Source organism: Pezoporus occidentalis, unplaced genomic scaffold (assembly GCF_034315485.1).
Source record: "Pezoporus occidentalis ecotype Australia unplaced genomic scaffold, CSIRO_AGI_Poc_V1 ctg41, whole genome shotgun sequence".
Taxonomy (NCBI): domain Eukaryota; kingdom Metazoa; phylum Chordata; class Aves; order Psittaciformes; family Psittacidae; genus Pezoporus; species Pezoporus occidentalis.
Window position 1 is genome coordinate 1,538,449 of NW_026915736.1, and position 27,861 is coordinate 1,566,309.

The 27,861-nt window shown below is 38.8% G+C and overlaps 1 long non-coding RNA gene across 2 annotated transcripts; it reads left to right on the forward strand.

The window, feature by feature from the left end:
* The first annotated feature begins 9,279 nt into the window (after positions 1-9,279).
* Positions 9,280-26,259, forward strand: LOC134171601 (uncharacterized). 2 transcript variants are annotated; one of them, XR_009967680.1, is made up of 4 exons: positions 9,280-13,431; positions 13,820-13,965; positions 16,640-16,730; positions 25,099-26,259. It is a non-coding gene; the product is annotated as an uncharacterized LOC134171601 (long non-coding RNA). The 2 variants fall into 2 exon arrangements; XR_009967679.1 differs by lacking the exon at positions 13,820-13,965.
* The last annotated feature ends 1,602 nt before the right edge of the window (positions 26,260-27,861 follow it).

Consider the following 27,861-nt stretch of genomic DNA (forward strand, 5'->3'; position numbering starts at 1 on the left):
TAATTTGCCAAGATTTTATTTGAAAAGTAACATTATCCTTTTAATTGAGGATGTTACTGTGAAATTTTAAAGGTTTGATTTTTAAAGAAGAATACTTAAAGAAACAAGGTGACAGAGAAAGGGAGATCAATGAAGCAGCAGATACTAATTTAAGAAGTAGCCAATTATCATTCCATTAAATACACAAAATAAAGTACACATACTCCGTCTTAAGCCAAAGAATCTGTACATACTGAGGGTTTTCAGAAAGTCAGTGGTTTTGTTAATTGATTAATGCTGATAGTATGCTTGATACTGTACAGTGAGCTCTATGCTGTTAATAGCACAGCCCCATTAATGTAAAGAGGACAATAAATTAACATATAGCTGCAGGTGACATAGCATCCTATTTTTACATAAATCAAATATGCACTCTAATCCAGCTCCTTCAAAACCATTAGATGCTTTTCCTCAGACCTCCTGTCACAGGAGCCATTTTGGGAATGGGGCATGATGCTGTGATTAATTCTAGTTCAAGCAGCTATTTTTGGCATTTGTGTATTTCCTATAGAGCAGAGCTCAAGACTTCACTCAGATGGGTGAAATCTGAACTGTTCTAGTCACATGTGATCTGTGTCTGAAGGGTGCTGGAATAGTAAAGGAGTGCCATGCTTCAAAATGGGAGAAAAGCCACTGATCCTAGTCTCCTCTAATTTTAACATGATTAAGCCAAATATATGTATTTCTATATAAAATATAGAAGGATATCTTTCTGTGTTCTTGTTGATTTGGTGGAGTTTTTTTAGAACTTGGGAGCCAAAATGTAACCTCCAAATTATATCCCACCCTTCCTATACTGGTTTGCTTTTTGGAAATTAGATCTTTTTTCAAAACAGGGTTTGATTGGTTTTATCTACCTACACCTCATGGGCTGTTGCCTTTATATGGCAGTGGGTCAGCAGTACAGTTACATTATTGAAGAGTTGCGAGTCTTGTAGCTAATGACCTAGTCTTCTCACCACTTACTTTAAACCAAACTGTATGTTAATGGCACTGCATTTTTCACAGATGGGAACATCTGAAAAAAAAAAATAATCTATTATTATTTTACTTCAAGGATTATTTTTTCCCAGTTATTTTTTTTGTTTCCAAAAATGTTTTTTATGATCATATAATGGTACTGCACAGCTCCTCAAGTGAACTCATTAATGCATATCAAGTTCATCAGTACATAAATAGCTTCCACTGTGTAGCAGACAGATCATGTCTGTGCGCTGGAACAGGGAAGTAATGTCGGTTGTCTTTATTCATTCTCATACTCTCACTTCTTACTGCTCTAAAAGTTTCTACTTACATGTTATCCCCTGTCAATGTAATTTTGACTAAGGTAATGAATAAAGGGACAGCTTTCGGTTTCTGAAGTAAAATAAAACACTAACCACTGTTCACTAACCACTGCTACCTTTATGATACCTGAATTACTAAGGAAAAGAAGATAAGGATCAAAAGTACAAAGGCTTCTTAATTCAGGACAGTTAAAGGAGCAGTTTTCTGGGAACAAGAGAACAATGAAACTTAAATTTGTGTACAAAAATATGCCCCAGAAAAGGTTTGCAAATGTGCAATTTTAGAAAAAAAAAAAAGGAAGTGTATTTAGCTGAAACATGGAAGACTTTGAACTGCAGGAGGACTATTTCTGTATAAGTATTTCTTCCTATAATGAATGATGAAAAGGCAAACAGACACTGACAAGTTCAGTAAAACTCATGAAAGCTTCTCAGCCAAAATGATATCCAATTGGAAAATAGAATATTTTCCTTGGGCACAGGGTGTAGATTTGGATGGAAAATGTTCTTATTGTTAAATGCAAAAATTTCAGTACCTTGGATCTTTTATTCAGAGCCACTGGTTACATGTTTAAGTTTTAATTTCACTTTGTTTGTTTGCTTTCTTCCTCTGTGGTGACTTTTCAAGTCACATATCTTCTCAGACTTCAGAAAAATGACAGGGCAGCAGAAGGGAAAAAATGAAATGATTTCTTATTCTGCAAATCTTGGTAGTTGGTGGAGGCAAAAAAAGTAGTTTCTTCTGTAGGCTTAAATATCCAGCTGCTAGGCCAGATCCCTCTCCAAACCAGGCACAGAGATTGGCATATGATGGCTAAGAATTACCTGGTTAACTAAGAATCATTCCTATGACTGTATCTTGCAGCTTGAGGTACTGTCCCTCAGCTGATAAAATGTTTTGCAGTAATGATCATAAACCCACTTAATTTCCTTTGCTTATATTCATTTTGAGCTTTGAGAATATGCTTGAGAGATCTTGAATTGTGTCTCCTGAAATGACAAACCTACACAATTCAAGTGTTGTCATACGATAGGTGTATGAAAAGAGCGGAAATCTTGCAGATCCCGCTGGCAACATTGATGCCAATAGCGTTGGCTGGAGGTGCAAATGTTCCTGCCGGAGCTGTTGCGGTAGAAATGTGCACCAGATGAACAGCTGCCCTTCTCACTCAGCAGGCAGATACAGCATGCTGAAATAGCTGCTACGTAAAGCACGGGGAGAAAAGAGCAGATAAGCACTAGTTCAGCTGTAAAGCACAGGAAGATGTGTTTCCCATTGTAACTGTAAAAAGTATTTTAATATTTATGTAGCACTCATTCTCATCTCAGTGTTGGGGATTTATATAGATTACTTGATGTACATAAAGATAGGAAAACACCCCAAATATTCCATTCTGTTATTTATTTCTCCACAAGCATTGATTACACAGTTTATTTTCCAATTAATTCATACTGTCAAACAAATGTTATTCTCCTCCATCCCCACCGGTACCTTTCTTCTTGTGAAAGAGTTTTTCAGTGGGTGATTTAATGAAATGATGGTTGGTGATTTTGTTGCTGTTGTAAGAATAATTGTGTAACAGCACTTGTGAAATATGCTATTTAAGAAAGACCATTTACAAAAAGAGAAAATGCAGTAGTCTTCAGAAAGATTATTTTCATGGCAGATTGTAACCAAGATATGTGTGTCTGAATGAGGGACAGTGGGATATAAAGAAGTGGAAGTGATCAGTTATTTGTCCTTTCTCCTCTTCCCCAGTTTTAGACTTCTTTTAGCGTGACATCTCCCCAAAGCTTCCTAAAGAAACTGAACTTGAAAGATGGGAGTTCTTCACATGGACAAATGAGTTATTTAAAAGAAGAAAATGAGGAGCAAGAATAAATGGTTGAGTTGCTCAATGATGAAACATCACAGGAGAGTCCTTTGAGAGCTAGTGCTGGTCCTGGTGTGTTCTACATCTTCACAAATAATCACTTGTAAAGTTGGTGAGGTGCAGTGTATGTGTTCACAGATGTGATGCTAATAAAGACAGTTAAATAAAATAATACTGAAAAAAAAAAAAGGTTTAAAAGATGTGCAGCACAGTTTCATGCTATAGTGTCTTGGAATAAAAAAGAGCTGAGGGTAGATCATCACCTTCCGTGGTGACCATGGCATGGCTCAGTGCTGGGAGAGGTTCACCTCCTTTCCCTCACAAACCTCAGCAAGAAGCTGACTTGTCAGGGCTTTTTGCATGGAAATAGGGCTGAGCTATCAGCAGATAATTCCATGTGTAGAGTTGGAGTATGCAGTTATGCTGACTATGAAACCTTGCTTGAGTGGAGGTTTGCAAAGTTAAATCCACAAACAGCCTGGTGGGCTTTGGTTATATGCTTATCTGTTTAGGTAAAGATAACTTCATTCAGTTTATTATCTAAATTTATATTTGCCTTAGGAGGAATGAGAGTTTTGCTTTACTCTCCAGAGTAGAATACAAGTAGATGGGGAGTATGTTTTTTACGTATTGAGTATCCAGTGGCTTAAAGGTGGAGCTCAGTTGCATAACCTGAAGGCTATGTGTCTTCATGTACTGCACAATTACCAAGAAGTCATTGTTTTCTGATATTCTTTTAAAAAAAAAAAAAAAAGTAAAATTCATGTTTGAGATCTCTTTTGAGCAATGCTTTGAAGTAGAGTGTAGCTCCCAGAGGTGCATAATCTTAATGCTAATTTACTATACAACAATGTGCATTATTAAAGGACATGTGAATGATTCATCCACTGAATGAAGAAAAATTATTCCAAATGATTATTGATGAGTTAATCAAGCTAGCCATGTCAACTTTCTTTTGTCCATTAGTGTGAATAGTATTTCACAATCATAATAATAAGAGCCAAATGTTAATGGCTGAGGTAATCATACTAATGAAGAGCAGTGAAAAGTACTCTCTTTAACTAGTTTACAGTTTTCATAATCACTGGAGTGGTCAGTTGGTCCCATGATTCTTCATGTTTCATAATGTATGTTTACTATAAGCTTTTGTTTTTAATTTCCTTTTTCTTTCTCCAGAAGGTGAGTGAACAGAGAAATTAAGCAGCATAAACCTGTGTAATAGCATAGCAAATAAAACTAATTTTGTAACATGATAAAAGGATTTTACACCTGGAATTATAGGTATCTAGGAACATGCCTTTAATTTCTGTTCTTATTATAATTCTTTTGTTGAAAATAATTACTATAATTTTTAAGAGCTCACCACAGGCTTAAGCCTTATCCAGCAAATAAAGACCCTTGACTGCTTTGGTGCAGGGGCCTTTTGAGGAAGAATATTGTAACTGCTATCTGTCTTTCCCAAGTAGTATGCTTGTGATCCACAAATAGCAGTTCAGCGACTGGTTTGTGTGACTGATCTTGTGAGCAAATTTACCCAGGCTTCTTAGGATCCTTGCTTCTATACCTCATTTGCCTTTCTCTCCCTCTAATATCTGAGACCGTACTTTGAAAGTATGTTTTCTCCTTCAGCATAACATTTGAAAAATCCATTAAAATTATATATTTTTGTGTCATTTGTCATTTTAGGTCAACAGACTTGCTGAGCACTTGTAGTTCTGACTGGTCCACAAAACATCCATCCAGCTTCTCCCCTCTTTTCCCAAGTTATGAAAATTTCTAGAATCATCTAATAAAATTGAGACCATTAACATAAAAGATCAAAAGCCATGAGATTAGGAAGTGTCACAGGAATGCCCTCAGTCACTGCTGTGGCAGCAGATATCAGTGAAATGAAAAAAAGCCATTTGGCCTGGGGCAAATGCCTTTCTGACTCCAGTAGTCCTTTCCAGTTCTCTTTCCTGGACAACCTTTTCATCTACAAGTCCCTTATTTAATGAATTACTCTGAAGGCTGGAAGGGATAACTTGAATACTTCATCTACTCAGTATGTAAGGTGGGAAGAACCCAATGTTATTTTGCTGCACTAACTGTCTGCACCAACTCTGACATAATTTTGGACAGGAAAATGACATCGTCAAATTGTTCCTCAGGCTGCTAGAGACCATGCACCAGTTTGAGAAAAACCTTTCATCAATCAGCAGGCCTATGCCCAAGTCTGCATCCTATGGACTACTCAAGCCTCATCCACATAACCCAGTTGCCTGTTATCACTATTATCTGGGTGCTTGTATGCTTGTTGCAAGGGGGGAGTGTGGTAAACCTGCCCAGTGAGATGCTGCCTTGCATACAGCTCCCCAGGAAAAGCTGTTCTGCTTCATGTGGCAGAACATGTTAATGGGAACTTAGGAACCTTGTGGGCTTGGCCCATTTGGCAAACTCTCAAAACACCGCAGAACATGCTCCAGGGGAATGGCAACTGTGGCCACAATTCATCTTTAGACCCCCCCCAATAGCATTAAAAAATGCAAACAAGGTATTTCAGCACCGTCTGAATTTGCAGTGATGCTCACTGGAGAAGGACCCGCTGAAGGTTGTGAGAAAGTTTGAAATTAAACTGATCTCTATGTGTGCAAGTCTATAAAAAGGAGCAACCCTGACATAGCAAAGGGTTGAGCTGGCTGTGGGACACCTTGGTCAACATCTTCAGTAGATCCAGTGTAGACAGCAGCACTAGGCCCTGGCTGCTCAGGCAGTGTGGTGCAGTAAAAATGCATCAGTGTTCTCCCTTAAACATATTCAAGATGTTTGCCACATGACTGCTGGATGACTCTATCAGTGTTTGTAGAGTGTCAGATAAAGTGCATGGCTCCAGGGTGAGAAATCTTCCGGGTGAGATTGAGCCTATTCTTGCAGGAGGCTGAGGTGTCCTCAAAGCCTGGGGGATAGAAACCTTCCTCTCCTACTGTCAGATGCATGTCCAATCTCTTTGCTCTGGGGGGGGGGAACTGTTGGGCAAGAATGAAAAATCTCCTGCAGTTCACATCCTGCCCAGGCTGCAAGGAGGCAAGTGGCATTCTTCTCTGTGGTTTAAAACGTTTTCTTTTTCATATGCAACTCTGGGATTATTCTTGGAAATCCGGGGGATAGCTGTATCTGGGGATGCATAAACATGCTGATAATTACAGGAGCTATTTGCTGTGACTCTTACCAAGTACAATAACTTGAGATGGTAAAGACAGTTATAGTGTTAAATAAGAAGTGAGAAGTAAGATCTGACAACTTTATTATGGTTGTTGCTGTTTGAGAAGCCACTACACAGCTAGTAAGCATACACTGCATTTAGCACGTCTTGCTGTTTCCTTCTGAAAGAGAGAATATCTTGGAATGTTAGAATTAACAGCCCTGTAGTGCAGGTCAGAAACACTATCAAATAGAAAGTAGGGGCAAAATATGCCTTAAGTTTATTCTAAACTCTCAGAGATGTATGTGCATGTGTAAACACCAGCATGGTATTAGGAAAGACAGGGGGTTGATATTTTTCCTGTTAGAAGCTTGCAAATAATAACTTTACATGCTCTGCTAGCTTTTGTTGCTAAGCTGAAATTGTCCTTGTGTGTGTGCGTGCACTTGCTTGTGCTGTCTAGGGATTGAGAGAAAATGCGTGCACATTTTTTGACAGTGTGGCCTGTCTGAGGTATAAGTATGCATATGACACCAGGCACTGTCCCATATACATCAGAAAGCCCAACTTGTCCTGGCCTGATAGCAACTTTCAAAGTCAAGCTTGTTTGGCAAGCCATAGGATAGGTGTAGTCCTCTAAGTTCAGAGCTCCTCTGACTTCTGGGTACTGAGGGTTTTGGAAAGTGAATTTCATAACTGCTTCTCACCTTATGTCTTGAAATTACGTGGTCAAAACATAGCATGTGGCCTGTACCAAAGTTTAGTGGGAATGAAAATCAGATCTGGAGCCAAATTCTATGGTTTCACACATCTGTACTGGAAATAGAATATTGTAATTTTATGTTATAAACCATTTGATGTACTTGTACACTGTATACTGTATCCAAGAATAAGCTCTCTTGTGTTGTTTTATGCAAGAGTAAACTTGGGATGAACTGCCTTAATGGGAATTTCCTGAGTCTTGATCTTGACCCTGCCATGCTGCTTATTCCTTCTCACTTATGTAGTGCTAATTTTTTTAAATACCATTATATTATATGAGCTATTAGTAGGATATTCAAATTATTCCTGGATAAGTTTTTGTCTCCTGTTTCTCTGTTTTTCTTTGCATTACCTGACCTTTAGAAAAATACCATTAAAATACATTTTCTGCTGTACATAAATGATTTTAAATTAATTGTTTACTAGATATGACATTTACATGCATAGTGAGTCACTTACGCATGTGAAAGAAGAGACTAGGATAGCTTTTTTATGTCAGGTGTACAGTACAACATTTCTGTTAAGTGTCCACCTGTGATCAATAGCCTTGTAAGACCTTTGATGTTTGATTTACAGGTTACAATCAAATTTTTTGCCCGTTGCTGTGCTGAGGCTGATTTTACTTTTAAATGCTTGTTATCTTCTTGAGACACTTGCTTGTGAACTTAGCCAGAAACACAGTATGAAGCTGAATTCTACTGTATCTCTGGGAGTCATTAATTTCAACCTATTCATGTCCCTGTCTAGTTCCCTCTGAGGCTGCTGCCTTTGATTGAACCAAAGCTTTGCATTCACACATTACGTAATTTGTGTAAATGTATATATTGTTTAACTCTCGTGCTCCTAGTAATCAATCTGTCTGTAGCAAAGACATATTTCCCCCCAGAAAGGCAGGTGGGGCACCAATGGTGTTCTTAAAAACATCAGACTGATGGCTTAGAGTAGCAGCTTGATGTACTCCTGCTGGAAGATCAGCACCCTGAGCTGTAGGAATAAAGGACCCTAGCCTCTGAGACAAAGTGCAGCCCACAAAATGAGGCAAGCCAGCACAGAGTATTTCATGCTCATTCCCTGCAACCTCCTCGTGCAGCTTCTTGCCTGGCTCCTCCTGTGTTTGTACCAAAATGCTGTTCTCTTACGTATCTAATCAAGCATGAAACATAAACACCTGGCTATAACCCAGCATGAGACTGAGGGTGTATGTGAGACAGATGGAGGTAAAACAAGATAGGTGAAAGCCCTCCCCAAAGTTTTTGGACAACTCCAGTGTCTTCCAAAGATACCAAAATTCCCATTTACAAAGTGAGACAGCAATCATTCTCTTCCTGTCTTTGGGGCCTGCATCAGCAAGGTGCTTGTAAAACCCGTACAAAATACAATACAGGATTTTCATATTTTTATGTTTCTTCTATGCTTGGCTTGCCAGATGTGTCTGTATACCCACTCAGTCTGCTTCCTCCATCTTCTGCAGATACCAGTATGCAGTACATAGTCCTTGCATTCATGTTGGCTATCATTTACAGGCTGCTCTCAGTTCTTCCGCTCCCCTATCTCAAATTTACTTTAGATGTAGATGTGACAAAGTTTTAGCTTGCTTTCTTTAAGAAACAAGATCTGTCAAATGATTCAGTGGGGTTCACTCTTCCGCTTCTTCCCCTCTTTTTTTTTTTTTCTTTCCCTTTTTGTTTGCTAATTTTTCCAAAGATTCCCTGTTTATTCCAGAAACAAGAAGATAATTTACGGTTTAGACAGTCTGCTTTTTTCTGCATCTGACCATTAATTTTGCTAAAAGGAAGAAAAGTACAGAGACTACCACTGACCATAAAAAGGCAGCTTTTGTGCTTCATGGACTTAGCTGGTGGTTGATGTTTCTTTGCTACCTCAATTCAAGCCAATACTGGGATTTAATTTGGCAAATTAACATGACAAAGTCAATGTCAAGACCCATTACAGTAAAGGAGAGTTCTTATTTGCAAGGTAGTGTCATAACAGCCTGGCTGCAGAGAAACAGTTTTTCTTCTGGCGTTGTGTGGGTCATGTAATCTTGAGGAAAGTCAGTCAATGGTGATTAATTTGATTTATTTTACTACTGGTTTGGGGTTTGGTAGTGCTTTGTTGCTGTTGTTTGGGATTTTTTAAATTTTATTTTACCTTAAGAATTCCTAAGTATGCAGCAGAGATGTAATTTATCCTGCTCTCATCACAATCTTCTAGCTTAATTTTTCAGAAGCATCTAGGTAAGCTCTTTTTCATTCCTGCAGGTTTTTTTTTTTTCAATGGCTTCAGCTCAGGAAGACTGGCACCCAGCAAAATTTTCTTTTACTTTTCTTGACAGTGTGGTTATGCCATCTGGAAGATCTCCCATCTGGTTCTCTGCAGCTTCCAGCTGGCTCTGTGTCTGTATCCTGCTCCAGTTGTACCTGCATAATGTCTGTTACTGTAATTTCATTGTGCTCACCTGCATGTCAGAGAATTGGGTCTTAAAGGCCTTATTTAACCATGACATTTAAACAGGTTCTTTATCCTGATTGTGAGGACTGATATGTCTGTTGACTCCTGCAGTCCTTATCTGGCAAAATCAAAAAAGCAGCACTAGTGCTTAACCTCAGTGACCAAAACAGGGCCTTTATCATCAAGGCAAGTGACTTAGCAGGACTGCTCACTGAAGTTATTCTTCTTCAGACTGTTATGGGAAATACTACATTTTGTACTGATAGTTCTTAGATAAAGAAGTTTCTGGGTGTAACTGTTACTGGAGTAATATCCAAAAGTGTATTCAGGCAAAAGTCCCTAAACTGTGTTCTTGGATCCACCCTGGCAGCGCCTTGAGATTATGGCAGGTGAAAATGTTGAGCATGTTGCAGGACCTGATTAGTTGTTTGCATGCAACTTTAGCATAAAGCTGTTACCCTCCCTTTGCTTTGCAGAAGAATATTTTCAATTTTTTTCATGATTCTTAAACCAACTGTAAATGCTGGTGGTTTATAGTGCTGGGACTCTGTTATGCAGGGATGTTGGTGGGGAAGTTCGTCAGTGAATTCTCAGAAAGGCTTAGAATGAGCAGTGTTGGGAAACCTGAGCCACCAGCTGTCTCTTTAAGAATTTTTTTCTAAGTTTGTTGTAATTTCCAGTGGTGAGAATTAATTAAATATAAAATTAAATGGATTGTTATGGAGCTTATAGCATCTGAATAAAACCAAATACGAATGATTCGATTTTTCATATAAAGGACTTCTTCCAGGAATATTTGATTTTTTAACTGCAGTCCTCACTAATTACTACCACTCTGCTTGGGAAAAATAAACTAAAATAGTAGTTTTAAATCCACTTCACTATCCCTTCCTTTTATTTTCTGTTTGCTGTTATAGTGCCTTTGTTGTGTAGTCCCATCAACACACTGCAGCAACAGCAGGACATTGTCTTCCAAATAAAGTTTTGCTGAGGAATATAATTTTCTGACAGTTAATATTTGGGTTTGTTGCTCTTTTAGCCCCTCCTTTTGGAGCTGTGGCTGTTCTGCCAGCTTTGGGTAAGAGGAGTGTGTGTTTGTATGTCTGTGTGTGTGTGTAAGAAGGGAAGTGGGTTATCCTTTTTGGTACCACTGTGTCAGTATATTGGACATTTCATTGTTGTTTAAATTGATAAAATAAATATCTCCTGTTTGATAACATAAAAGGTGGTGTTTTTTAGATTTTATCTTACAATTTAAGGCAGCATGTTTCAGTACTAAAAAAAAATTGTATTTCTAGTAATAGCATTTTATATTCACTTCAAAGTGCTGTGGATTCAAATTAAGTAGTGTTAGATTTCAATAAGATGACAGGGCTTTTGAATGGCAACTGTTCTGTTTTATTGTTCAGTATTGATTTATATTTTCAACTGAAAACAGCAGTTTTGAACAAGAAAGCAATAGCAAGCTAAACTGAAATATTTTAAATTTTTATTTCTTTTTTTAATCAAGTGACTTTGTGGAAAGCTATGTTTTGCAGTCTCCAAAATATTTAAGTTGCTGCCGTGTGAACTCATGTGAGAGAAAGAAGACAGAGAACTCCAGTGCCTCATTCTATAGTGTGAAATGAAGTTTGTGGGTGGACTTTTCACAGGGCTGCATTATGCTTTGTCTCCATGTGACATGCTGGTTAAATGGACAGGACGAGCCTTTGTAGTTTTGCAATGTCCCATTGTTATTTAGCACATAAGAACAGCTCAGTACTGGTGCAGCTGTTCATAAACTGGTGATTGGAAAACCTTGTTCAGGGCAAGATGGAAAATGCTATATCATAATCCTGAGTCTTGAAGATGCTTCTGGCAATGTGAAACACTCCCTTTCCTTAAAAACATTATTACCTCTAATTCTTGTTGTGTGATGCTGCAAATGGAGACAGTACTGAGCATCTATTAGCAATTCAGATACACAGGGCTGAGGTTGAAGTTTTGATCTTTTATGCTCTCCGAGGATCTCTGAAGAGTACTTTTCGCCTGGGGGTTTTGCACAGCCCTATTTTGTGAGAAATGCTGAGCTCCCGTTTCTTTTCTTTCTGCTTTGCTGAGGGTGGGGTTCTGAAAGCCTGCTGAAAACTTCAGTTGTAGCCTGTCTTTTTGAAGTAGTTGCATTTTAAGTACTTTGTGATCTGAAAGTATTCTAATTTCCCCCGGAATAACAAGCACCTTCCTCTAACGGTAGGCGAGAGGTGACTAGCTAACAACATTTTTCACACACACTCCCCAACTCACGTGAAATCTCACACCCCAGGGTACCAGAACTGTTCCGCACTTCTGATTTGGACATTAACCTCTTATTTTAGGAAGGAAGGAAGGGTTTGGGCTGAGCTGTGGATTTGGGATGTTTGCAAGAAGGCTGGGGTGTATAAACCAATAACTAGATGTCTTACCCTGTTGCAGCTGCCAGTTTGCATCAGGGTCTCCTGAGAACTTTTGCTTTTTGTAGAGCCCCAGAGAGCTGGTGCCATACAGGGAGAGCAAACTGAAGGGTCAAGAGGATGTCAAATATGTGCTCACCTGAGGTGTTTCAAGTGTCCTGGAAAAACCATAAAAAGACACTAGGATCTGACACCTTCCTATATGTCTTGCCCAGGCTGTGGAGTGGGGGGAGCACCGCTTTGTGACATTTGAGCATTGATCCTGAGAAGTCTACATATTTGGCAGGTCAGTTGTTGGTGGTTTGAAAACTGAGTTTTCCTGTATACTGGAAGGCTGGCTTTCTGGATACTCACAGGTTTTATCATGGTCATTGAAATTCAATATAAGAAGACAAATCTGTCCTTGATATTATTTACTCATAGGTGCTTGTTTAAGGAAGTAGCTATCATGGAACAACGTGAAAGTATCAATAGGCATGTTGATCACAGCAGAGGCAATGCCACACATACTTTTTTCTGCTGAATGCATACAAATGCAGAACTCATGACATTCTCTGTTGCGCTAGCTGCTGTATAAAAGATTAAAGCTTGGAGCAGTTTGTTTAATTAATTCCAGTGTAGCAGAGTCCATTGCTAGTATGTGACCAAAGGCACTGAAACAAAGGGTGATCTTCAGAACATGTTAACTGCAGGAGAGCGGGGGCGACTTTCACAAAGGTCACGGAAAAGGGTCCGTCCCAGCTCAGTGGGTAAGTGATCTCCCTGTAGGAGAGAGCAAATGCTGCTTTTACATACATGAGGATCTTATTTGCTCATGATGTGACAGTACAAAGGACAATCAAAATGAGTTAATGTATTCATTCTTTTCTTCTTTCTCTTTCTTGATGAGTCATAATTACTGAAAACTAATATATTTTCCAACATCAAAATATTTCATTGGATTATCAATATTCTAGTGTACTCCTTACTCTTTCATGTTCAGAATATGAAGGGGCTTGCTAGACTACAGCTTCCCATATTTCATTAAGTAGTTTATGCGTACATGGTACTTTTCAGAAAAATTAAATAGCTAATCTCAAAACCGATATTGTCAGGGTGCAGTGTATATGAAATGGTATGTTACACTGTCTTACCTTGTCATTATTTTCCCCTAATGAAAATCTAAAAAACCCCAAAAACCTAAAATCATTAAATGATTATTTAATAATTTTACCAACAAATATTCTCACATATTGTGTTGTTTGTTGTTTTGTTTTGTTTTTTTTCCTTACAATCAGAAAATACTGCCTACAAAAACCCTGTTGCTCCTTTTATCTCTGCACAGGGTCACCTGAAATGATCTCAGTATTTCCATACAAGTGGTAAAAAGCTGCTCTTTCTAGTGTCAGACTTCCTTTCTAGTCCAGCAGGTATGGGAGTGCATGCTCAGGTTCTATTACTGTGAATTCCATATTTATAATTTTTAAAGCATCTCTTTTCAGAAGCAAATGAAACTCTTTGGACAGATTTTCTGAAATTATCAAAGTTCTAAAATGGAGATAAACTCTAGCTGGGACTTTAAAAATACAGATTAGGAGTCCAAGATACTTTTGAGAACCCAGGTTTAGTACATACTTGCATCTTAGGGCACGTGGCCCTGAGTCTTTTTTTGAGGATGGGATTTAGGAACCACTATCACTCAGAGATGTGTCCAAAACATGCAAGTACTTTGCTGAACAAGACCAGACTTTGAAAAGTGTGTTTCAATGTTTCATTTAATTTGGCTGGCAGACTTACACTGTGCTTTGAATTCTGCAGTATGTGCATGGCTGGCTGAATTTCAATACCATGCATCCTGAATATGCAGGCTTTGTGCAGAAAATGATTGACTTTACTGTTGGCATCAATGTGTGAAAAGAAAGTTTTCTTAGAAGCTGCCTGACATGTCACCTAAAGTCCCTTAAGTCAACCACTGCTGGTGAGCCTGTCCTTGCCTGAATTCTCATAAGCAAGCAGCTTTAGTCTCTCTGTTCTTATGATGTCCTAAACTGTCTTGAATCTACTTGTCCTTGTGGGTGTCCTTGTTCCTTGCTGAAACAGAAAAATTTCTATTAACGTATTTTGTAGAATAAATACCCCATATTTGCTTTTTTCCCCACCTAGTTCCTTCTCAGTAACCAGCAAAAAAATCAAGCTTTTGATGACCAAGGTTCACAGGTTGTACATGTCATGGTTTTGAAGTTCTTGGCATTGCAGGGACAAGAGGTTTAAGATTATGAACAGCTTTAAGGTTCAGCATTTCAGTAACAAGGCTATCTGCAAAACTGCTGTTGCAGTATCGTTCAGCAAACTGAACTCTTTGAGCCTGACAGCTGTATTAGGAATAAGGAATAAGTTTGTGTCTCTCCAATTTTTATATATTTTGGTAATACTTAGGGCTGAATATATTGTAGTAAGAGCTTAGCAGCCACTGTTTCATTGCAAGTATACCTACTCATTGTTAGAAGACAACGTTCAGAAGGACATTATGTCCAGTGAAGTAACAATGTATTTTTTAGAATTAATTTTAATGGTAAATCCTCATCACAAGCAGATGTGCAACTTGGTAGCTGAGACTTGTTCAGTGCTGCAACACAGCCATGGGCTGCACTCTCTGTTCAGCATCTGCCACATACAGGTGATCAGCCTGCAGCTGCTCTGACTCACAGGTGAGGATGTAGTGTGGGAGAGCATTCTCGCTGCCATGCAGCAGCCAGGAGCATCTATCATCTGGCAGGTCAACCACCTCCTTAATTGAAGGAGCCCTGCCTGAAAGCACTCTTTTTGGCAATACAAAGCTTATATAATACACAAACACATATTCTATTATGAATAGCAATTGGATGAAGATACAACTACTGAAACACTGAACTGGGAGTTCTCATTTACTTGCATGCAGATAATTTGCGCTCCAATCCAGCACAACACTTGGGTATATGTTTAACCGTAAGTCTGTGAACCTCATTGAAGAAGTATCAAATGAAGCACTTGCAGAAACTTGTATAAGATCATGATCATACTGGTGAGAGTTTAGGAAGCGTCCTTGTGGCTGGATACAGAGGATTGGTGCCTTCTTTCTTTGTTTTTACAAAACAAACATACAAAAATTGCCTAGAGTAGAATAAAAATCGTAATGGCAGAAAGATGCAATGGAAAGCCTGGCATTCTTCCAGTGTTCAACATCCTTCATAACAATGCACACTGTTCTATGGCAGCATTGTCAGCCACCCAGAGTATTTAGATCATCACTGGGGAGATTTATGATCCTGCAAAAAAATGTATAATCATGACAAAAATGTAATGAAATCCAATTTCCCTCCTTTTTGCGTATTTTATCTGAATTGTACCGTATGTGACAGGACTGCAATTAATATCTCTTGTAAAACAGAAGGCTCATTAAATTGGTCTCATTATGGTTGCTGAGGTGGTTTGCTGCTGCTGAAAGGGATTCCCCCATTATCTGGTTTTGACACATACTCCTAATCAACCAGGCCAATTCTACTTTATCAAAGGTTTGTCACATGAGTGGAGATAATATTTATTCTGGCTTGTACTATTAGCGTAAAAAATGTAGGTTGCGTTGGCAGACATATAACCCTCTGTCACAAATGGCCATGCGGAGCATTTATTGAGGTGTTCCCTTTCTGCAAAGGTAATTCTAAATATAGCCCATGTCACAGGGCACCCAGGTCATTTCATTTTTTCTAAAACCTCTACTTTCAAGGAATGTTTATGAAATTAAATTTAAATAGACCTTGAGGAAATCTCACAGCACAAAGTGTTAAGGGGCAAGATTAATATCAATTCTGCAATTTCCTCCACAATTTATTGATAAAAATAAAAATAATCCAGCAGCCCTAGGTATCCAGCTTGCTTTGGATGCTTATTAGCAATAAATGTACCCCGTTCTGAGAGATCTTCATACATATCACAATAGTACCTCGTTTGTTGAAAATTTCTGAACGCTTAGTTTTGTCTCATATCAATACTCAGTTTATCAGGGATACAACTGTAGTCTGTTGGGTTTAGCAACACTAATACACCAGCACAAGGCTTAAGAACATCATCTGTAAAAGCTTATCACAGATATTTTCCCACTGTTACGGTGTTATATGTTCAAACAAAACCATTTGTAGCTGTAATGTAGCCTTATATGTTTATATGAGAAACCACCTACCCCAAACTGCAAGCCAAATGCTCTCTTAGCTACGTGTTTGTTAGAAATTTAGAACAACAGGTAGATACAAACAAACACTATATATATGTGCATGTATATATATTATAGCCCATGCAAATCATACAAACTTATTTTTCCTTTTTCATCCTTTTCCTTATATATACAGCATCTCTTACTAGGGGAGGATGCTTCCTTATCTCCAGTAATATGAAGCAGTTTCAGATACAAGGGAGAAGATGTGAACTTGAGAGGAAGGTGAATCAGCAGTGCTCATGCCAACTGTTAGAATGATGCTGCAACATCCTGGCCAGGACCACTTGCTGGGAGAATGACATAGAAATGGGGCACAAGAGTGTATAGGCTACGGGACTCCTTCTTTGGTTGTTTAAATTCTTTTTACATCAGTGTAATTTGTTTCTTAGATTACCATAGAACTGAGAGAACACTGACCTGCATTTTGCAGCAGCACCCTTGGTACAGCAGTACTGACTATTGGCTGGTACTGCAGGCAAGGTAAATGAAGCCAGGAGAAAACAAGCATCCTTTCTTCCTGAAGAAGGTGTGGTAATGTGATTGCTGTAGAAGTCACTGTCACATCAAGGAGGAAGATGAGGAGGTGTTAGGGTGATGAGCCTGAATGAAAGCAGGCACTGTTCCCTAAGTGCACGGAAGAGGTTTTGCAGGACTGTCCTTACAAACACAGCTTAGTGCCAAATTTTTTGGCCTTTCCTTTCTTTTTGTCTTGGGGCTGATGGCTGAAATGCTGGGTGTCCAGGAATAAAAACCTGAAGAAAGCTCTATCTGCTAATGACGGCCTTACATTTATGATTTGCTCCGCTATGCAGAAAAGCTTCAACTGGGACTGTAATTCAGAAGATAACATTTGTGTCTTTCTACAAGAGATGATCTGAATCAGCGTGCTGATGCCAAAAGGTTGGACCCTTTATTCCCAATTGAGAAATAAACTTTTTTTTTCTTTCTCTCTTCCCCTTATAAGGTGAAAAGCTTTGTACTGTTTCTCTGGTTCCAAACATGGAGGAATAGCTGTTATTTTACAAATTAACACAGACAGAATACTACACTAGAAAGAATTGTCTGATTGTTCTTAGGTACAGTGTGTAGAACATTGAAATCTCATACAAAGATATAATATGCTAAATCAGACAATAACAACATGGAAATTATTAATACACTTTTAACCAAAACATCCAAAGCAGGTGAAGCTAAAAGTGAAATGAGGTTTCTGATCATGTAGATGATAATTTTTACCTTTTGCAAACTCATCTTCCATGAACTCCCAGTACTGTGTGTACTTCTAACACTGTGTAGCTTGGTGGATAATTAACAAGCTTAGTATAATGCCATATTTGTTTATTCATACCTACTTCAGATTTATTACATGAAATATTCCTAAAGTCAGTGATGAAAATCAGAAACAGTGGATCTAGTCTTTTGATGAATAATTTGTGTAGAAATTGATGTTTTTGCAGACATAAATCATCAGCTAAATAAGCATTACTTTAGACAACAGAACGGTGGGGTAGTCTTTGCCCCCCAAATCTTGACCAGTCTCACTCTCACAAAGTTCCTGCTGACCTCATAGCGCTGCTGCCTTGTACATGCAGTGATCTGCTTGTCAGCTGCACGGTGGCAGTCTGGGTGAGCAGGAACTCCCCAGGCATTGCTGTGCTGGGAACAGTCCAAAAGCTGCATCTTACTTTGTGAGGGGCAATTGCTCATAGCATCAGTAGGGTTCGGAGCCAGACCTCTTTTTAATTTTTTAGAGTTACTGGAGAAGACATCTTCATGAACTGCATTTTGCGTGGATTATCAGAGCACAGCTCTGCTTGTGCTTTCAAATTTTCATTCATTTTTATTGCACAGTGCATTACCTTAAGCACTTTGCAAGATGTGGCAGAAAGAATGCAGAAACACAAGCTCATGTTTGCTGTAGTAAGTCCATCTTTCCCTCTTTAGTGGACTGAGGTCTCAAAGGGAAGTCCAAGAGCTGATAAGGGCAGGGAATAAGTCAGTTGAGTGAGCTGAGTGTGCAAATGCTAGGCCCGTTATAAGGCCAGGCATGGCCTGTCACAAGAAGCTGATTTTCTGTAGGAACTTCTAACTATAATTAGCAAAAAAACAGAGGCCAAAATTCATCCCTCTGAATCTTCCTAATCAGGAAGAAAGAATGGAAAGAAGTGTCTTGCATATGCAGAGCTCAGTTGTGCCTTATTCCAAAATGTTGGAGCTGCCCTAAACTTTAAGAGTTTAGGGTGAAGGTGAACATTTAAAAAGACTTTCATTTAGAGTTCTAGAAAACTGGGAAACAGAGGTGAAGGTCTCTGCTTGCACTGAGAGTTGTTTTCTGAAGGTCAGTGATACTGGGGTCAGTTTCGGCTGGTAGTAGGGGACTTCTGTGGTTTTTTTAATAATTGCACAGAGACATCTCAGTATTTTGCCAAGAGAATGTAATGAAACCAAAGGACAGTGGTTTAGCTGAAAATACTGTGTTGTAAATGTTAGACTGTAGGAGTCAGGCTGGTATTTTGCCAGAAAGTGTGATTTTGGGGAATTCTGTGGAAATTTCAAGAGACTGTAAACAAAAGCTGTCTAGCAAAAGGCATGAAATCCAATAGTTTTGTCTCCTGAAATACTTATTTAAGAAATACTATAAATATGTGAACAATTGAACAGTGCAGGGGTGGCAGAGGATGTTTTTTTTCATCCTCCTTTAATTTCCTTCTAGCCAATCTCATTTACGTATCAAGATGACCAATTTCTAACTTCACCCAGAAAAAAAATAAGATTTTTTTTTTTCACTCTGCTTAAATTTTAAGCTTGGTGTGGGTTTTTAGGTATGAAAGTTTTCACGGAAATTGGCAATGCCAATAGCCTTATGGTTTTCAAAGGAAACTCAACCCAGGCTTCATCAGTTCAATTACTAACACACACACACGTGTGTGCATGTGTGTGTACAGCCTCTGCTGCACTTCTTTTAGAAAGAACTTGAAGTTAGACTACAGTCCAGCACGTTATCTGAGTATTCTCCATAGGTAGATATGTACTCAGCTGACTAGCTGCTAAATAGATAGCTGCCCTAGAAACATTGCCCTGACGCTTTTAATATCATAAAAGCCTTCTGTTTTAATTCCTTATACATAAGCAAAAATAGAATGGGTTCCAATGCGAATAGGACAAGAAAATGGGATGCACATGTGTGTGAACTTAAACATGTATGTAAGTGTTTAAAGTGCTGCAGCCTGTACTAATAAAAATTACAGTTTTAGTAACTTTTAAATACTTTTTTTTTCACTCAAAATGGCTGATGAATGGCTTTTTATTCTTGTTTGGAAATATATTTTATTTTTGAATTTATTCATTTTTTTTCAGACTGCACAAAACGAAGTTCATACTTGTAGAGCAAATAGAACAAGCCATGATGCTGGAAAACTGCTTTGTCTGCCTGAGTCTTCTCCCAGTTTCTCTTAGTTATTACAGACAACTTGAAATGCCTTCCTTTTTTTGTGCTCATATACAATGCCTATCTTGCATCCATATTTTTTATCCTCTAGATCACACTATATTAAAACAGTATGAAATTTAATTTTTTTTTTTTTTGGCAATGCGTCAAAATTATTTCAGGGATAACCTTGCTCTTAATTTTCTATTAATAGGTAGTAATTTTGAAATATTTTTTTTTCTGACAGTCATTACTTGTCAAAAAGGATTTTTGTGTTTCTCAAAATGGATAGCTTAGTGCCTTTTTATTGCCTCTAAGCCTAAACTTCAGCAAGTGTGTGGTCAAGTATACCAGAAAAACCCTTTGTCCGTTGTTAAACCTTATGAAATTGTAGATCAAAAGAACTTTCCTATCTTACAAGGACTGTGGTACTATTCATGGGCTAAAAATGACTGTCAAAGTAATAAAACAACTACTGTTGTCAGGGAAAGATTAAAAGCAGCAGCTGGATTGTACACAGTCAACTTTAAAATCTTTCTCTAGGAAGGTAGATGCTTTAGAAAATGATCTGGCTTTTCAGCTGATTTGCCATGATAGGCATTCCCATAAAATGGCTACTGACACAAGAACTTGCAAAAGAAAGAAGCCTTTTTTTTTCCGTATAGAGAGAATATTCTGATTCTTGCCTTCTCCCAAATTGGACTCTGCACTTGGAAGTGAGATGCAATGCAAGTGTCATGGCAATGATGGGTGCCAGCCTTTTCTTCTGTTTTATTCAATTTACCTATCTTCTTTTTTTCTGAAATCATTCCTGCTGTCAGTTTTCTGCAGCTTGTGTTTTAACCTATGTTATTTTTACTATTTTAGTTTTGTCCCTCAAGTTCATCTGTATGTTTTGCAATTCCCCTTAAATTCAGTATAAGGCAACATCGGTTTCCATGTAATTTTTCTGAGATTGTAATCAGCTGGAACAGTACCAACTACATTTAACCTCCGTTCATATTCTACCTTTACCCCTTGTACCAAGGAGTGAAATTTTTCATTTGTCTCCAAACTTCTAGCTATCCTGCTCCTCACGTTAGCATACGTGCAGTCTTTGAAAATTTATTTATGCAAGGTCAGTGTAATGATTTCTATAAATCCTTATTTTCCATTTTCATTAGCTTTCTTATTTCTAGTCTTTCAGACTCTCTTGTTCTACTGAATGAAGTGGACTATCTTTCTATCTGTATCACGAGATTTGGCCATCTGTCTTTCACTTGCTGGTGATTTTCCCCAGATTGTCATTGTTTTTGGGGTTTTCTTTTCCTATGCATTTTTGATTTATATTTATTTCTTAAACTCTTCCCTCAAATATTTCTGACTACATAACTTGTTAACCTGGAGGATAGTTTATTTTATCCCAACAGCACCGTTGGAAATCAACTGAATGGTTTGCCAATGCTTTTCTTCTCCCTGGCTTCAGATTCCAGCTCTCCTAGTATATCAGATTGTAATTCTGGGCTCCATGTTCCTCTGTGAACATCTCTGTACCTCTCCTCACTTCTGCTTGGCTATGTTAATAAAGGTAAGACCTCTCTGTCTGTGCTGTTTTCCCTTAGGGTTGTGTGCAATGGAGTTATGAAATGGACAGCTTTGTTCCACTACCTCCTTTTTTTTACATGGACTGGTCTTAAAACCATGTATGTGTTTGGCTTTTGTGGGTTTAAGAATGCATGTGTGTTGCATAATTTGTCATAACTCAAATTCACTAGTGGTGGCTGTGCCAGGCCTGTAACGTGCCCAGTTTGTAAGCATGTACATTTTCTTCTTGCCCCTTTAGATGCTGGGCTTGGAACATACTGCCCCACAGTTATCAGGTAACATCAGCTGTGCTCTTAATTTCTGTGCTGAAGGTAGAAAATTTCATCTGGGTGCCAAAAGTTACTGTCCCTTCTTATCTTTTTTCAGTGCCCTTCCTGAAAACACAGGCTCCTACAGTAGGTGATGTTTGAACTGCTTCAGAAGGAATGTTGTGCAGAAGAGCTGCTGAGTAGGTGCTGGATGTGACTGCTGGCAAGACGGCAGGCCATGTGGTCCACCCCCTCTGCAGTTACCCTGCTTACAAACTCCCTTCACCCAAATCTATAAGCACCACTGTCTGAGTGCCTTCAGCTTCTTCTTGGGCTCAGGCACCAAATCTCACCCTTGCTGACCACGGACCTTGAAAAAAAAAAGGACAATGTCTGATTTTTATTTTTTTTCTTTTTTTCAGATCTTTCTGAAGGAGAAACACAGATAAAAGCAAAGCTCTTTGTGACTGATTTTTTTCACTATCTACTTGAAAGGCAGTGGGTCAGAATTAAGGCATTTGTGTTGTGGAGGAAATGTGTGGGATGTTGGCTGCAAGCCAGTAGCCACTAACATCCCTGATGCACTAGGAATACATGAATGAAGTGGGTGTCAACCTCAGGAGAGCGGGCAGCACTACCTACATTAGAGGAAAACCTCTTCATTCAGATTCAAGGAGTAAAAATACTGAATGGAGATAAACTGGTCTGGTACATTTTTCTGGGAGGAACAGTGAAAATGCAGGAACCATCATCCAGTCTGGAAGAATGTCCTCTCTGGTCCTGTGCTTATGAAGCTGTATTCATTCTGCAGGATGAAGAGACCTCTACAGTTCTTGGCTTCTCTGATGATTTTAAAGTTTCATCTTCTAGTTCTTTTTTCTCAGCACAAAGAATGATGAAATAACATCTGGAAACTTTTGGCCAGTAGTCCTTGTTATAGCCAACCTTCTAGTTTCTTTTTTTTTCTTTTCTTTTTTTTCCAAAACCAGAATAAAGATCTGAAGTGTAGAATATGATTTATCCAGACAGTCATCCTGCTCGTGTCCAGCTGAATAACCACTAGGGAAAACAAGTGATTTCTAGAGTTCTTTTGTACTACTAAACTATCAATCTGATCTGAAGGATCAAACAGAATACTCCCAGTGTTGTCTTTCTCATTGTTATCTGCTCTAGTTACAGAGTGAAGTCATCATGAGTCAGCCATTGGTTTTATCTAGTCTAAATATGACCACATTTTTCTTGAATCAAGTCCATCATCAAAACATCATGCCTATGAAATAGTGTTTCTTTGCAGCTCCAGTAATGTGATATGTAAGCAACAGATATTTTTTTGTCCAAAACTATAGATCTGTTGTGAGTATGCATAAGAGAAAGGCGATTCCCATCTTATTTATTTCATCAGTGAGTTATTAGTAATACAGTCATTTTTTCAAACAAGGAAAATGGCAATGATAGAAAAAGGGAAGTGAGTATTTTGGGTAAGTGTTGGCACTGGGTGAAAGAGGCCACATAAAGATAGAATGGCTGGAATACAGCACCACAAATACTTTAAAAACGTCTTCTTGCATGGAAAATAAAGAAATCCTGGGTGAGTGACATAATTACTTTTGTGTAAATCTAGATGTTTACATGGTAGTGATAATTTAGATTTTGGATACAGTTGTGCATGTTGGTTCAAACATGTCTGGTGTAAAACACTTGGCGTTACATAAAAATTAGGGTTTAGGGGTTCCAAATTGACAGCTGAGTGACACGGATGAAAAAAGTGAATCTGAGCAGGATTTGTGAAAACTAGACCCATGAACTGGAACAGGTCTACCAAAGCAGACAAGGTAATTATTGGCTTTGCTTTTATTATGGATCATAGCTTTGCACTGACAATTTGCCTTTCAAATTCTGGTTTTGGAAATGATCTGTAACAGTGTGTTTGTGGACAGTTGGTTTGCAATGTCCTACCTCCTGGGCAGAAAGCCTAGCTTTAGTGCCTCAGGGCTGTGTAGTTCCTTTGGCTGGTAAACTTAAAATCACCAGCCAACAGAGCAGGTCTAGGTGGTTTGATGGAAAATGTCTAGTATGAATCAAGCCTGTAAGATCAGGGAGAAAAATGTACTTGATAGAGCAAAACTAATTGTTAGAATTCTAATGAATTGGAGAAGTGAATTAGGGCTGCAGCTTGAAAAAGGGGGTGAGGATGAGGAAATGTGTAGCACCGGGAGGACCCATTAACTCATGCGTGTGGTGGAAGCTGCAATTGCCAAAGTGAGTGTGGACATCTGTGAGAAGACACCGAACATAGCCAGGAGTCAAAGTCTGGGAAGAGGAGAAGGACCTAGAAGAAAGCTTAATGGCAGCAACATAGGAAGGAAAGAAGGAACAATGCAGAGAAGGTTTGGATGTAATACTGGAAGATACTTAAGACATTTCAGCAAGAAAAATGGGCTTAGGTGTAATACAGTCAGGAAAGTGGAAGAAAAGAATGTAACTGTAATGTCTTCTGCTGTGAAGAGCCTTTCTTTTTCTGAGTTCCCTGGATAGGAAGCAGCAAATTAGTAAATCCTCAAAATGAATTTTGAAAGTAACCACACTTTCTGCTCTGAGAGAAAAGTTTAAAATGTCTAACATAGTTTTTGTAAGGAAAGAGAAAATGTGCCGGAGGGCTGAAAGTTCTTAAGACCAAGTTATAAACCTTTGAAAAGAGGGTTTTATAATGGGAATGCAGAGATCATTAACTATTGTAAGCACCTCTAAGAATGACACCTCTATAGTAAATTACATTCAAATTAATATAAAACTGTAAAGATTCCCTGACAGCTTTGATTATGTAAGTTGATTTTAGTAGTTAAATGTTGACTTTCTATAATGCATTCTCCAAATATTATACTGAATGCTGCATCATATATAACAATTACCATGTCACAGTGCTATTTTGTGTAAATTAAATTATTGACAGCAATATAATTTTGTATTCACTTTATTATTTTGATTCATTTTTCTGTCAAAATATACAATGACTCTTCACTAGATTTAGAAACCAGAAAAACTCTTTGGATTGTGAAGTATTATTCTACATACATTATTTTTCCTTTGCCTGTAATGAGGTTGGGGGACAGAAAGGGAAGCAACATTTCTTTCCTTCTCCAACACTGTGTGTGTTTTTTGACATGCTGTCAACTTTAAATCATATTACAGTAGGCGTGCTTATTAGAAGGCCTGCAAAGTCCATGTCAGCCCTGGGCAGCCTATCCAGGCATGCTGCAGGCCTGGTGTTTTCGGTGTAATCCAGCACAAGCACTATCCTGAATCACAGGATGGGGTTTATGATACAGTGAGTATTTAAGGACCGTCTGTTTTATGTCACAGGGTGAGTACTTTCTGTTCTTGATAATTTTGTATGAATAAAAGTGAAAAACGTCATCTGTTTGGTGCTGCTGTCTCTTCACATCTTTTCTTCCTCTGTCCTTTGTAGGTTATGGCAACAGGGGTTGTCCCTGCTTGGATGTTCAAGAAGTATTTGCAGGTTGTAGTTGTAACTGCAAATTGATACTTGCAACAGAACACTTTTAAAGATTTCTCATTAACCTTCCTCCAGACGCACAGCCTGTCAGCTCCTCACAACCTGCTAGAAGCTAGAGTGTGGAAATAGGGACACCAGCTGCATGTTCCTACTGGATTTTGGCTCTTCTCCAGACAGGTACCCTGACCTCTGCTGTGGAGCCAGTCCAGCTGGCTTACTTCATGTAAAGTTCAAAGTCTGCATCAGAAAGACATAGGCAGGCCACAGACTGAGTCTAAAACATGGTTTTGGGCATTGTCCTACAAGGTGGTGGAAGAAATGTGCTCCACTGCATTTAGGCAGAAAAGAAGGCTGAGTCCAGCACATCACACACTGTGTGCAAGGACTCTAACTCTGGGTATAAAAATCCTTCCCTTCTGGGTGGTGATAAAAAAGGCTCACAAAATGCTCAGCTTCGCTGGTCCAGACTAAGGAGGTTGGGAAAGCCTGCTTTTCAAATCTCAATGGTGTTTAGTTATGGCTTAGATCGAGCTGAACCTTAGACACATCTGCTCAATAATAAAAAGCAAAGGCACATGGGCATTCTTGAGAGCCCGGGAAGCAGTTTGTGGTCCCTGGATAAGTGAGTGCAGATTTGTCTGTGGCCACACAACCATGGACTAGCTCCCTCTTTAGCAAACTGGCCTGGGCCTGTGCCCCATGTATTGCCATGGGAGCCTTAAATCCAAAAATTATTTTTCAGATGCTTTTTAAAGCTGTGTCGTTCAGCTCTGCTGAGCATGTGCAATTGAGGAGACTAAGAGGAAAACTGCAAGTTGCCAGCATAGTGAGTATGGGACAGGTTGTAAAAGGTAACAGGGAAGGGCTAAATCCTCTGTGAGTTCATCGTGGATTTAGCAGTGTTTCCAAATGTGTCCAAGTTCATTTGCCTGTTGACCTGATGTTGGAAACATGCAAATAAAATATATTCACTTTCTATGGCAGCACAGAATTGCAAAAACTCATCTGATACCAGTGAAATATGCTTAGCCATTGAGCTTGCCTTTAATTCATTATGAAATATAATCATATTCTTATATCCACTGCATACACCAAATTGAGCTGTTTTAAAAAACAGAAGCCCAAAGAGACACTTGGCAGTTTCTGTTGGGGATTAGTGGTAGCGCTGACAGAAGATGTCACATCTTAGCCTGGACCATTCTTTTTACCCTTTGCTTAGCCTCTGTTTGACATAGCACATTCATAGCACCATTCTTTTTTCCCTTTGCTTAGCCTCTGTTTGACAAAGCACATTCAAGATCTGCAGAGTGGTGGCAGTAGTAGCAGTGCGGACACAGAAAAGAATGTTTGCTTGAAGACTGATCTGTTTTTCTGTTAGACGGTCTGATTGAAAAACATTAGAGCTGTGTCAGCCCTGCTCTCCTAAGATATTGGTATTGATATGTATTCTGCTGGCAAACTGAATTTATTAACAGTTATTGCAGAGACAATAGCGGAAGCCCCATGTCATCATGACCATTTGTGTTAGCTGCTTTATAAAATCCCAGGAAGTCGTCGATGGATAGAAGAATCATTTCCTTCTGACCTCTTGTCTAACTTCTAGCAGCCATCCCTCTTTTGATTAATTTGCATCTTTCTGTGTGCAGTTTCACGCATCTCCCTGTATGAAGCAGTTTCACACACAAACAAGTGTACGGCAGTACAGTTTTAATAGAACTGGCTTCACTTGGGAGCAGACAAATAGACTTGGGTCTTCTTCTGGCACAGGCACAAAACACTAAGCTGTGATGCTGAATTTCTCATTTGGCCTCATTTCTTGTTGGTTTGCCAATGTGGGAGTTAATTGTATAAACACAGAAATATGGGGGATAGGGAGAAATACGTTCTGTGCTCTCCTGTTTGTATAGCTCTGCTTCTCACTAGTTTTGTTACTGTATTGCTTACAGCAGTTTAAATGGCAAGGGTGATGAGGAACAGGTGGTGAAGAGAAATTAATGTGAGAGGATATGGAATAGGAAACTGTTCCTCCCAGCATATTTCTGTTCTATCCCATACAAATGGGAACTCTATAACAGTATCCTGTCACTACACCAGAAGATACAATGGCATTGAGTTCAAGTGTTAAACAAGTATATGTCCTGTTTCAGCTAATTCTGGCATCTGAGATTCTAGGAGGCAGTCATCCCTCTCGATACCTAAGTGCTCAGACATTGTGGTGATGAGCCAGGCCTTGTTAGAAACCCAGGTTACTAACCTGGAGAAAAGAATTTTGCACAAAAGGAAGATTTAAAGACAAAACAGAGGAGACAAGAAATAATAGCTGGTTAAGTTATCCCAGGAGCTGGGAAAGACAAACCTGCTGGGCAGGTATTCCCTAACAGTATAATTTTGAGTTTACTAGCCTGTCTTCTCCTCAATGTATCCTCTATTTGTTCAAAGAAAATCATCTGCTCCTCTCAGTTATTTCAAAGTAAAGTCACAAGAATAGCTTGTTCCCACTCTATTCCAAATATAGCTGTTGACAGCAATTGCTGAGATAAGGGGAAAGGAAAAGGAACTACCAAGGAAGAGGAAAGGCAGCAGGGGGAAGAGAGAAAGGAGAGCTGAAGAAGTTGGACAACAGAGAGTAGAGAGACACGAATGAGACAGGAGGTGGAAGAACAAGGACAATACATTGCAGAAAGAAAACAAAACAAAGATAGAAACAAACTCCTGCAAATCAGGTGGAAGCAGACCAAATGAGAAGGACCATGCTCACCCTAAGGAGAAGTTTGAGTTTTAGACTTAAAAATTAACCAAACCTTAAATAAAATCATGTCCAATTAAGACTTTTACTCA